At 36.0% G+C, this 13,693-nt stretch overlaps 1 long non-coding RNA gene across 2 annotated transcripts in view; it reads left to right on the top strand.

The window, feature by feature from the left end:
* Positions 1 to 545: 545 nt before the first annotated feature.
* The window catches only part of LOC145535272 (uncharacterized), a 101,375-nt gene continuing 88,227 nt past the window's right edge, over positions 546 to 13,693 (top strand). Inside the window, exons 1-3 of one of the 2 annotated variants that reach the window (XR_014075346.1) lie at positions 546 to 621; positions 915 to 1,023; positions 4,568 to 4,681. This is a non-coding gene — a long non-coding RNA (uncharacterized LOC145535272). Of the gene's footprint in view, positions 622 to 914; positions 1,024 to 4,567; positions 6,415 to 6,921; positions 7,626 to 13,693 lie in introns of those variants that run through there. The other variant, XR_014075347.1, reaches the window with a different exon arrangement.

The following is a 13,693-nucleotide window of genomic DNA, read 5'->3' on the forward strand; positions in this document are numbered from 1 at the left end:
TTTGCAGAAATCTGCAGTTCTTTCTGCATATGTCTTGCCTCTGTAGTTGTCTGCTCTGTTATTTCTAGATGTTGATGCTCCCCAAACTCTGATCTTTGCTTCCTTAAATCGGCAATACCGCTACTTTAAACTTTATTTCTCTATCCCCTGTTCTGTGGTCCAGAACTGCCTCCAGGTGTACAGCTGTGGTGGTCTTTGTGCTCAGTTCATCTGTTCTCCTTATTTTTGAGGTCACAGTCTTAAACTGATAGTTGTTCACAATCTTAAAACAATTGTGTCATATATTTTGTCCAGTTTTCTAGCTTCACAGCAGAAGAAGTCTAGCATCAGCTAATCTGTCATGGCAAGTAGAGAATAGAACCCTCTTTGTAATTGATGTATCTCTTCTGGAAAGTTCACATGTATCTTTCTTTAGCCTTGAAACTCAGTAATTTCTTCAGATAGGTTCTCATACTGAATGTTCTGTACCATTCTTGCCTCCCACCCTGAGATACAGTATATCATTTTTCCCTGCATATTCAGGCCTTTGTTCTCCTTGATGTGTCTTGCTTCATTCATCTTGCTTCATTCCTCAGGCGTGTGAGTTCTGTGTGAGGTGGAAATCTTTTCTCTGGTTTTCAGGTATTGCTTTTAATATTATAAAATCCATTTTGTCTTTTGCTTTTATTTAGCGTAATTTATTCATGCTTTATCTTTAGGCCTAACTGTATTTTCTATAAAGTTTATGTATAATTATGTTGTTTCTAATATGATCTTATACCTATACTGTTTAGATCTTTCCCATTTATTTTCTAGGTTCTACTAATTTTTCATCTTCATCATTATATAATCTAAATTTTGAACTTTAATTCTTATTGGTGATCTTTTTGTTTTATATAATTCATGCTATTTAAATTTTTTTTTTCTTGAGAAAGTGAAGAAATAATTGTCTGAACCTGGATTCTGAGTCCTTGGATAATTTTTCCTGTGATGTGTTGTTCACTGACCTTTTGCTCATGTTTAATTCCTTCTTTTAATTAAAAAGTAAGTTTTTAAATTTCTTTGCATAGTTTAATATTTATTTCTTTGTTCAATATTATTATTTGTATTTTATGAGGTCAACCATATTTTAGTGGTGATGGTAAAGATAGTGATGTAGGAATACCAATATCTTTGATAAGGGTTTATTTCCTAGGCCAACTTCTTACCATGAATATCTGTCTTTTTCCCTAGTGGCATGACTTCTCTCAGTTACTGGCATTCAAGTGAATGTTCCTTCATAGAAAATCACTTAAGCCATGGGCTCTCTGTTGTAGGCTTAAAAGATTATTGTTTTCCTTCTGTATTTATTCCATTTCCCCTCTGGCAGTCCCAGCTGGTTATAAGGTTAGAGCATAGATAAACATGTTATATCAATATGATTTCTTCTTCAAGTCCATATTTCATACCATTCTGCATATTTGCAGAAGTATTCTCTGTTTCTTCAGTTGTTTGTCCATCTTTCTCAGTCCAGTTACTCAAAAGCATTATTGAATATAATGCTAAGTAGCATTAATTACTTTGGGCAAACTCTGAATCCTTTTCAAGGTGTAAAAAGGTATGTACTTTGTGTCTGAATCTTCTCTTGTTTTGCTTCATATTTCATAGTGTTTTGTAGACATATTTCAAATTTGTATGTTGAGGTTGTGGTCATTTCCTCATGGTTTTGAAGATAGATCCATCCCCTACCCAGCACATAAACTCACACTCTACTTTGTTCTTATGCTATTGAAGGGTTTTAAGACACAGAAGTAGAACAGTGGGTTTCTCAGGTGGCTCAGTGGTAAAGAATTTGCCTGCCAATGCAGGAGACGCAGGAGATGTGGATTTGATCCCTGGGACTGGAAGGTCCCCTCGTGGAGGGGATGGCAACCCTCTTCAGTATTCTTGCCTGAAATCCCACGGACAGAGGAGCCTGGAGGGCTACAGTCCATGGGATCGCAAAGAGTTGGACATAACTTAGTGACTGAGAATGCATACACACAAGTAGAACAGTAAGGCAACATTGCTTTTCACATTTTAAATGGAGAAATTGTATTAATTTTAACAGGATTTCTAGTAGAATAAACAGCTTATTATTTAAGGAGGATTCATTATTATCTATTTTATAGGAAAAAATACAGTATATTTTTGTACTAGTCTACCACTAAAACAATAACCCCAAATCTATGTAGCAGATTCTTAAGAGCTTGGTTTCAAAACCAATAACTAAAGACTTTTGCTGGCAAAATTTCCCTCCCTTCCCTCTCTGGGGTCTTGTTTAGCCGAAAGTAAATAATTAGATGTCCCATAATCCCTTACTACTCATGTGATCCTTAGACCAGAAGCATAGACTTCCCTGGAGACAGAGTACTTTATAGATAATGTCAGACCTTCTGAATCAGGATTTGCATTTTAGCAAAATCCTGAGGTGATTCTTATGCATGTTAAAGTGCGAGAAGCACTGATATTAACAAAAGTGTTCCCAGATCTTAGAAAAAGTTTTGTACATGATTTCAGGCCTGGTAGATGTGTGTGTCTCCACATTTCTTCCTTCTATTGCCATATGTAAGGAACTGTGGTGTGGGGGTGGCTTCCTGAAGAAAGGAAAATCCAGATTCCTATAGTTGACCAGTTTCCTTGGCATGAATATTCCCACCGTGGCTAATTTCAAGCTAAAAATGTGGTGTCACTGAATGTGGAATTGCGGAGAGGTGAATAATCTATTCCCTCATGCCTTTACAAGTTGCCTGCAGCACACCACTGCTGAGAATGTATTTATTGCTGTTGCTATTGTGTAAACACAAGCTCTCTTACTGAGTTTCAAGATATTTGGGGGCTTTTTGGATGTGCTTCTTTTGCTAGTCTGTATCTTGGTTAAATGAAATAAGATGGAGTATTAAGACAGAATTGAACCTTGGAAAACTCTTTATCTCTCCTTATCCATTTGACCTATACTAATTATATATTAACATTTTATTTTATAATTGAAAGTTGTCATACGTCTAGATTTTTGCTTTAAGTAAATAATATATAATATTTTGTCTTCCAAATAGAGAATGTTTTTCTTTTTTTCTAATGCGTTTTAAACTTTACTACTTGGTATAATCATTTAAATACTCTTAGAGGACAGTGTGAGTATTTTACCCTCCAAAATGGCTGACTTGGACAAGGTCATAAAGCAAATGGAGACAAAACAAATGAGAAACCATAACTCCAGTTTTTCTGCATTCCAGTCATGAGAGTAGTTTGTGTCAAAGACATTTTAATGTAGAGAATGATAGATGGAGTTTCTCAGAAACTATAGTTGACCCTCTTATGGATCTAAAATTCCTGGGCATTTTGAAACCGATTCATTGGCAAGTAACATTATGCATTATTGAACCTAACTGAGAAAGGTTCGATGACCAAACTTAACCACTGTTGTCTCTGCTTTTGTTATTAAGCCTAAGATTGATCCAAGAAAATCAGTTTGGTATTTTTCTCTTTTATAGACATCAGCAACTTCATTCATTATACATATGATGAAAGAGAAAGGTTAAGTAAATTGCTCAAGTAAATATAGTTATTTAGTAAACTGCAGAGACATGTTAAAATCTGGTTCCACTGGAATACTTAACCCATGTTTTTCTTTATTGTTTTGCACTTTATATGTTTAATGTCCTTTGTTTCTTATATTATTATTTTTTTTGTTTCTTATATTATAATGAGTATGAATTTTTTAACTACTCATACTTTTGAGGAAGTTGATCAAATAGCAACAATGTGCAGTTACATTTGAAAGATGTATCAATAAAGACTGTTCCAGTCTTGTTATTTTTAAAATATTATCAGCTACCCACAATTACAGAAACATTTTACATTTAGAATAGATAAATTTATAGAAATAGAAAGTAGATTAGAGGTTTCCAGGGGCTGGGTGGAGGGGGAAATGGGGAGTTGCTGCTTAATAATTATGAAGTTTCTATCTGCTACTGCTACTGCTAAGTCGCTTCAGTCGTGTTCGACTCTGTGAGACCCCATAGATGGCAGCCCACCAGGCTCCCCCATCCCTGGGATTCTCCAGGCAAGAACACTGGAGTGGGTTGCCATTTCCTTCTCCAATGCATGGAAGTGAAAAGTGAAAGTGAAGTCGCTCAGTAGTGACGGGGGGTTTTTATCTAGGGGTGATGAAAAAGTTTTGAAAGTAAATAGTAGTGATGGTTTCATAACATTGTGGATGTACTTAATGCCACTAAATTGTACACTTCAAGTAGTTTAAATGGTAAATTTTATGTTACATATACTTTACTACATTAAAAAAAAACCATTAAAACAGACACAAAGTCTCAAAAACACAAAAATTGACAGGGTCATCATGGTACCTGCATTTATGGAGAAGAATCATCTTTGGAAATGCTCCAAATTACTTTTTCATAACCTAGAGATTCTAAGAGAATGTTCTGATTTTTAACAAACACAGCTAATGCTAGTAATAGTTTCTATATTTAAATGGACTTTTATAATTAAAGAGAAATGATATTAATTTATAGTGAGAGTATTAATTTTTGTGTTTTATTGACTCTCTCAGTAAGCTCAGTGACAAGAGAGATCACTGCTGCTGAAAAACCATCGACAGGAGAATGTTGTATCCCACCAGAAAAAGATACCCTGCATCCAAGGGCAAAGAAGCCCCAACAAGAAGGTAGGAGGGGCGAAATCGCGTTTAGAATCAAACCCCATACCCTCCAGAGACACTTGGAGGGTCAAACAAAACCTTGTGTACACCAGGACCCAGAGACCAGCCCCATCATAGAGCCACTGAGCAGAAGACCCACAAACTGGAGAGCGATTATATCAAAGAAGTTCTCGCACTGTTGCAAAAGTTCTAGGATCATATATGTTTTATTAGCCATTGCATTTATAACAGTTGGCCTAGGACCAAGGACAGAGTTGACACTCAAGAAACATGTGTTTTCTGCCTATCTGCTTAAGATTCCTTTTAGAAGATGTGGACATAAATAATAAAAGTGAATAACTTCATAACAAAAATCTACATGGATAATGCTTATGTATTCTTTTCTGACGTAGGTGAATGGTATTCTGTAGATACAGGCTAATAACAGTTCATATTTGAGTTTAAAGTGAACTGTATAGTGCATAGTCAAAACAGTGGTTCTCTAATGAGAAGATTTACTATGTACACCTCCTTAAAATGGTACTTTACAGGGGTTGAAATAAAGATCTCAACATCCTTCTGCATTTTCTAAAAGCTGAGAACTCCCTGAAGTTATTAGAGCAGTAAATGGATACTCCTCTACTAGTCATGAATATTCTGGAGAGATGCCTATCCACTAATGAATATTTTTGAATTCTTTTTGCTTTGCATGTTCAAAACTAATATATTTTTCTTAAAATACTGATTTTTGATTATGTATATCTTATAAAAGTTTTCCTCCTGACCTTGAGATTTTCTTGGTTAAAACAGTCATCCAGAGCTCTAAGAACTAAAGCATATTTTATTTAGAGTTTTTACCGTAAGTAGCAATTTAATACACTCACTCTGGATTCTTCTGCCTCCATGGCATAGTGATTTGGTTTTAGGAAGCAATGACACAGCTGCAGTGGACTGAGCTCAGAGCTTGTTAAGTTTTTGTCTTATGAACTGGGTCAGAAAAAATGTTTGGTCTGAGTATACTGAAAATTTAAAAGATGTATAAATGCATTTAGAGATTCATTTCTCTTTAACAATTCCCTGGAGTCTTTAAGAAAGACATATCATCTTGGAATCCTTGAAAGTTTAAAATAATATGAATAAGATCAGAATAATTCTTTCTCAAGTGCAGGCTGGCAATGGAAGAACATAAGGTAGATTCAGTTCAGTTCAGTCTATCAGTCGTGTCTGACACTTTGCGATCCCATGAACTGCAATATGCCAGGCTTCCCTGTCCATTACCAACTCCTGGAGCTTACTTAAACTCATGTCCATTGAGTCGGTGATGCCACGCAACCGTATCATCCTCTGTCATCCCCTCCTCCTCCCACCTTCAATCCTTCCCAGCATCAGGGTCTTTCCCAGTGAGTCAGTTCTTCACATCAGGTGGCCAAAGTATTGGAGTTTCAGCTTCAGGATCAGTCCTTCCAATGAATGTTAAGAACTGATTTCCTTTATGATTGACAGGTTTGATCTTGCAATCCAAGCAACTCTCAAGGGCCTTCTCCAACACCACAGTTCAAAAGCATCAGTTCTTTGTCACTCAGCTTTCTTTATGGTCCAACTCTCACATCCATACATGACTACTGGAAAAACCATAGCTTTGACTGGATGGACCTTAGTTGACAAAGTCATGTCTCTCCTTTTTAATATACTGTCTAGGTGCATTAAGATGATAAAATATAGCCAGCATATATAGCCAGGGTTTCCCTGGTGGCTCAGCTGTTAAAGAATCTGCCTGCAATGCAGGAGACTTGGGTTCGATCCCTGGGTTGGGAAATCCCCTAGAGGAGGGCATGGCTACCCACTCCAGTATTCTGGCCTGGGGAATCCCATGGACTATTCCATGGGGTCACAAAGAGTCAGACACGACTGAGCGACTTTCACACAAAATGATAAAATATAGCCAGCATAGTGTTTAGAGCTTAAAGAGCTCACAGAGATGATCTTGTCAAATTGATCAACATGTGTAGAGGGGCAGATTCTTGCCTAAAGTCGCACAGTGAGTCAATGGCAGAACCAGTCTTTGAACCCAGTAAGGTTGGTTCCCACTATGGTGTGCATGCATGCTCAGTCGCTCAGTCATGCCCAACTCTTTGCAACCCTCTTTGGACTGTAGCCTGCCAGGCTCCTCTGTCCATGGAATTCTCCAGGCAAGAATACTGGAGTGGGTTCCCCAGGTGATCTTCCCCACCCAGGGATCAAACCCAGGTCTTCTGCATTGCAGGCAGATTCTTTACCAACTGAGCTATGAGGGAAGCCCCTTAAGTAAGATTGATACTGTTATTTTCTGAATCTGCTCCCAAATACACTGCACACTAAATAGAAAGAAAATTCAAAGTAAGTTGCTTCTGAAAACTACAGTGCTTCATTGGGTGAATAATTACCACCTGGAAACCTTAACTATGTCCTAAATCAGAAGCCTTGTGCTTCATAAGTTTATGAAATCATTAGACATTGAATTTAAAATAGGAGTTGATAAGTAAAAGTCTTATTTTTATTAGCAGCTGCAAGATGTATGTAAAAGATAGCATCTAAGAAGTTTTATAATCATTAGAAATGTTTTATTACATTACTTTTTTTTAAAGACATTTGCATGCTCAACAGTCTGGACTGGTCTCAGGTGGCCAAATAAAATATAGGGGACTTAGTTGAATGAGAAACAAGGGATATGTATTCTTTTGGTATAAGTAACCCAAATATTGTATGGAACATGCCTCTATTAAAAATAATTATTTGTTTTTCATTTGAAATTCAAATTTGATTGCAAGTGCTTTTCTTTTCTTATTTTTCCCTGGTAAATCTGGCAACTCTAGACTGGTCAGAAAGGTAAAGCATCGCCTACATGTCTTTTTGTTTTGATAACTGGGGTGAAACCATAGGGAATATGCATAAGCACCTCCATTTTACCTTAGCAGTTATATAAAAAAGAAAATCCAGAAATAATAAGTGCATTTCACATACTCATATCTTAACTTTATCAAAGTATATATATATATATATATCTCACATATTGTACATTTTTTTATCGGTCATGTTGTCAGGATGCATGTTTAACTACATATTGAAGTCACTGTGTCTTCAGTGTGTTAAGATCTTCAAACATGATCATGCATTAAACAAGTACTTTTCAAGCAGTCATGATGAGTCAGAATTCACTGTGTTCAGTCAAATGTGAGTTTAAATAGAATAACAAATAATTGTCTTCTGTCTGCTTCCAGTGAATTATATGCCAAGAAAAGGGCAGGAAAAGGCACTGATGCTAAAGCAGTGATCCGAAACTCTGGCTTCACGTTGGAATCACCAGGAGAGCTTTCAATTACATGTGTGGGTCCCACCCTCAGATATTCTTATTTAATTGATTGGAGGTCTATCCTGAGCATTGGGAATTTTTGAAAGCTCCTCCAAATGCTTCTAAATATGTACCCACACTTTCTCAAATTAGTGGTTCTCAAACTTGTTTGCATGTTTAATGACCTAGGGAATCTTTAGGTAAATACTTGAATGATCAGACCACACCATAGACCAATTAAATAAAAAAGGGAGGAAGGTTAAGAATCAGGCTTCAGTATTTTAAAGCTCCTCACATTTATTCTAGTATAGAGTCAAGTTATAAAAACCACTGCTTTACAGGATTTGTGTGCACGTTACACATCTCTCTTGGAGAATGAAATGGCAACCCCCTCCAGTATTCTTGCCTGGAGAATTCCACTGGACAAAGGAGCCTGGCAGGCTACAGGGCTATAGGCCATGCGGTTGTAAAGACTTGGACATGACTGAGCAACTATCACTCACTCACTACACATCTCTCTAAGAACAGGGCTTTGAGTATTTGCCTTATTAAAACTTAACAGAAATTAAAGACAGAGCTATAAGACGTAATGGTGATATTGGTTCTTTCAAAGAGTGAAGAGCTGTCTGCTATGTGAGCATCATAAGAGGAAAAAAAAATGGGGAAGACAATGACAAAACATCAAGCATGTACTTGAGACTTGCCTATGGAACTCTCTGCCATAGCTGGAAATCCATTTGACTTCTGGTTTGCATTTTGGTGTATGAATTTTCCTGCACCAGGATAACTAAAATTTCCAAACTGAACGCCGAGTACTGAAAACCCTGCTGTTAGTTGTTTTCTGTCATGCAGGCATGGCTGAACCAGCACTGTGAGCTAGTCAGGTGTGCTTCATGAACCATAGAAAATTGTGGAAGCCCACAAGTAGCACTTCTGAATCTTTATGGTTGCATCAGTTTAAATGGGTTGGTTTATTTTACCTTGAGCCATTATATCAAGTACCATCAATTTTGTAATTCAAGTAGCTCTCATTTATACATATCAATGCCTATTAATTTCTTAATTCATTTCTACCTATATGACCAGATAATAACTTTCTTTTTTCACTTCCTTCAGGTAGTGACAGTGAGTAGGGTATAAGGGATTGGGGTGGGAATGTGAGTGCAATGGAAAGAGCCCTAGATCAGGATTCAAGAAAAGGCATTTAGTTCTTGCTCTATCCAGTATTACATATATCACTTCATTTTCCGAGCCTCAGCTTCTTTATTGTTCCAGTGAGTATAATACCTGGCTTCAGGCTCATAGAGTTGCTGTGTGAGTCAAATTAGTTTGGTATGTTGTTTTTTGTGAGATAGCTGACAATAAAATACTAACAGCAGCAGGAAGAGCCAATGCAGAATTTGTGGACTTAGACGTGCCAGTTGAGATAGTGTAAATTCTGTGGGAAATGACCTAGGGTAAGGTGCATTTTTTCAGGCAAGTGAAAGAAGTCGTTCACTGCAGAAGTTAGGGGCCAGAGGTTGCAGAAGTAACTAGAAGTTTGAGAAGAATAGAAACGTTGGATCATCTTTCCCTGATCTCTAGGAATGTAAGCTTTTTGAGTGAGGTTACCTGAGAGTATATAGGATATTGTTGGTTCACAGCCTCGTGAGTTCCCTGGGTGAAGTTCAAAATTGGACTCTGTACAGACAGGGCAAAGAGAGACCGAAGAGAGAGGCAGACCATTCCATGTTTGTACCTGGCAGTGTTAATAAGCTAGAGAACTTGCATGGTGCCTGAAAGACAAGTACATCTGTGCACCTGCCAACCAGAGTCTTAAAAGATTATATAGAGGCCTTCATGGGGTTCACTCATGTATACAGTCAGGTGGCCTCAGTACTCTTTACTATCTGAAGGCTGTGTCCTTGAAGTAACGCCTAGTGTGGGAACAGTGGGTGGAATGTACATTCCAAGGACAGGGAGAGGGATAAATAGCCCTCCATTGCCTTTATCCAGCTCTAGGATCCTCTCAGTGACCTCTAACAGATACACAGTTAATTTAAATTTGATTAAAAAAATAAAAGTTTTAGCATATTTAAGTCAAACATTGTTAGGGAAATGTACTAAGTCTACTAAAAATCGCTTCTTTATCTGACATTCAATTTTGTGTATCCTGTATTTTTATTTGCTAAATCTAGCAACCCTAATCTTGAGGGTCTTGGGGTTGTCAGCTTTGCTTCTTTTCTCAGTCATTGTGGAGGAGATTGTTTCAGATATTGGTTCCTTGCTAACTGCCTCATGGTGTGTTGACTGATAATATTAATATTATTGGATTTATATATCTTGCATGATCTGTACAAGGAGTTTCATAGTTAGGCATTTTCATCCCCACTTTACATATTAGGAAACTGAAAATCAGAGTGATTAGAGTGTTTGTCCAAGTTTTTATGTCTAATTAGTGGAATATTAGGTAATTAGTCACCATCAGATTCCACATGCAGTGTTATTTCAACATGGCCCCAGCTGTCTCTTGCACTGATTAGGTCTCAGCACTTTAGGTTTATTTTTAAAGATTGATGATTTTATTAAGGTTTAGTTGATTTATATAAGTTATAGATATACAACATAGTGATTGAAAAATTTTAAGGGTTATACTGAATCTATAGTTACTATAAAATTTTGGTTATATTCTCTGTGTGATACAGTATATCCTTATAACTTATTTATTTATACATAGTATTTTGAACCTCTGAATCCCCTACCCCTATCTTGCTCCTTATTCTTTCCCTCTCTCTACTGGTAACCAGGAGTTTGTTCTCTATATCTGTGGGTCTATTTCTATTTTGTTATATTCACTTGTTTGTTTTATTTTTAGATTCCACATATAAGTGATACTGTTATAGCATTTGTCTTTCTCTTATTTCACTCAGCATAATAATCTTGAAGACCATCTATGTTGTTGCAAATGGCAACATTTCACTATTTTTTATGACTATGTAGTATGTTGTATATATGTATCACATCTTCTTTATGCATCCATCTGTTGAAGGGAACACTTAAGTTGCTTCCATATCTTGACTACTGTAAGAATTATAAATAATGCTGTTAAGAACATTGGGATGCATATATCTTTTTGAATTAATGTTTTCATTTTGGATATGTACCGAGAAGTGGAATTGCTGGGTCATATTATTGTCCTATTTTTAGTTTATTAAGGAATTTCCATACTGTTTGGCTGCACTAATTTGCATTATCATCAAGAGTATACAAGGCTTCCCTTTTCTGCACATCTTTGCCAACATATGTTATAAAATTTATGGTCATTTTGATGATAGCCATCCTGACAGCTGTGAGGTGATATCTCATTGTGGTTTTGATCTGTATTTCTCTGATGATTAACAATGTTAAGCATCTTTCTGTATGACTGTTAGCCATCTTTTCCAAAGAAGGCTATATGTCTTCTTTGGAAAAATGTCTATTAAGACCTTCTGCCCATTTTTTAATTGGATTGCTTGTTTGTTTTTTTTTTTATGAGTTGTGTGAGCTGTTTTTTTTTTAAATCTTAAGCTCATATCAGTCATATTATTTGCAAATATTTTCTCCCATTCGGTAGCTTGTCTTTTCATTTTTGTCAGTGTTTTAATTTGCTGTGCAAAAGCTTTTACATTTAATTAGGTCCCATTTATTTATTTTTGCTTTCGTTATCTTTGCCTTAGGGAGAAAGATCTGACAAAATATTATTATGCTTTATGACAAGTGTCCCACCTCTGTTTTCTTCTAGGAATTTTATGGTTTCTGGCTTTGCATTTAGATGTTTAATACATTTTTAATTTGTATATGGTGTGAGGAAATGTTATAACCTCATTCTTTTACATGTAGCTGTTCTGTTTTCCCAGAACTATTTACTGAAGAGACTGTCTTTTCTCCATTGCATGTTCTTGCCCCCTTTGCCATAAATTAACTAACCATAAGTGTGAGAGTTTTTATCTGGGCTTTCTATTCTGTTCCATTGATTTGTGTGTCTGTTTTTGTTCCTGTACCATACTGTTTTGATTACTATGTGTGTGCTTAGTCACTCAGTTATACCGGACTCTTTGTGATCCCATGGACTGCAGCCCACCAGTCTCCTCTGTCAATGGGGATTCTCCAGGAAAGAATACTGGAATGGGTTGCCATGCCCCACTCCAGGGGATCTTCCCAACCCAGGGATCGAACCCAGGTCTCCTGCACTGCAGACCAATTCTTTACCAACTGAGAGACCAGGGAAGCCCTTTGATTACTGTGGCTTTGTATTATAGTCTAAAGTCAGGGAGCATGATTCCTCCAGTTTTTTTTTTCATTTTCAAGATTGTTTAGGCTACTTGGGATCTTTTGTGTTTCTATACAAATTATAATTTTTTTGTTCTAATTCTGTGAAAAATGCTATTGGTAATTTGATAGGGATTGAATTGAATCTTCAGATTCCTTGGGTAGTAGAGTATTACAACTTGGTCAGCAAGTCGGGTAATGAACACTGCCAAAATAATGGAAAGAAAATTATAAAATTGAGTGAACAGATTTAATTGTTAAATGCAACTGTATGTGTTCATCTTTTTTGAATGGAGAAACTTACAATTAGTAAACTCTTTTTATGTGCTCAGCATTTTTCATATATGTCTCATTTATTTTTTATAAACATTGTGCCTTGGAAGTATTATAATGATCATTTGATATGTGACAAAACTGTGTTCTGAAATACTAAGTATCTTACTCAAAGTCACATTGCTGGTCAGTGACCTGTTTGGTTTATAATCTAGCTATAGCTTATCCCCTGTATGAGTGGCCCTGGCCTCCCCACAGTATAATAACTATTTCATATTGCCACATACCCTGAATTATTTCTCATCATTCTACAATGCATTTTTTAAAATGAACTTGGCAGTTGTCTTGAAACCAGAGGGTGAATATAGAAAAAAAAAAAAAAAAAACAAAGGATTGTACTGAAGCATTTTATTTTCTCATTCATGCCCAGAGAGACAGACTTTCTAGGAATCCCCTATTGTAAAGCAAATAAATATATTAATATTCAATTTTACAGTTTACTAACATAAATGCATCAATGAGTCATGTAAGGAAACTTTGTAAGTATCAGAGATGATATTAGAGATCAGTAGTCAAAGGATGGACTATTTAACATGTGGTGTTTGAACAATTAGTTTCAAGGTAATTGAAAAAAACCCTAAAATCTAATCCTTACTTCACACCATACACAATAATAAATTCCAAATGAATTAAAGACCTAATTGCGAATCAAAAACTTTAAACATGTTTAAACTGTGTCATAAAACATTTGCATGATCTTGTGGGAAAGATTTATTTTAAAAGATTTATTTAAAATGAAAATGACATCAAGATTTAAAGCATTCATGGGACAAAAAAAAGGTATCATGAAAAATTTAAAAGACAAAGGACATATTAGGAGAGGATATTTCCAATATAAACAATAGAGAAAGGACCAGAACCCAGAATATATGAAGACATTCTACAAATGAATAAAAAGAGTATGAATAATCCAGGAGAAAAATAGGTGATAAATACCAGTAGGCAATTCACAGTAGAAAAATTGAATGACAAATGTATGAAAAAATGCTGTACCTCTATAGTAATCAGAGGAATGTAAGTAAAAACATGAATGAAATACCATTTTAAGCTCTTCAGACTGGCAAAAACTATAAAATCTGGCAATAACAAGT

Source organism: Giraffa tippelskirchi, chromosome X (assembly GCF_054371585.1).
Source record: "Giraffa tippelskirchi isolate mGirTip1 chromosome X, T2T-mGirTip1v1.2.pri, whole genome shotgun sequence".
NCBI classification, from domain to species: domain Eukaryota; kingdom Metazoa; phylum Chordata; class Mammalia; order Artiodactyla; family Giraffidae; genus Giraffa; species Giraffa tippelskirchi.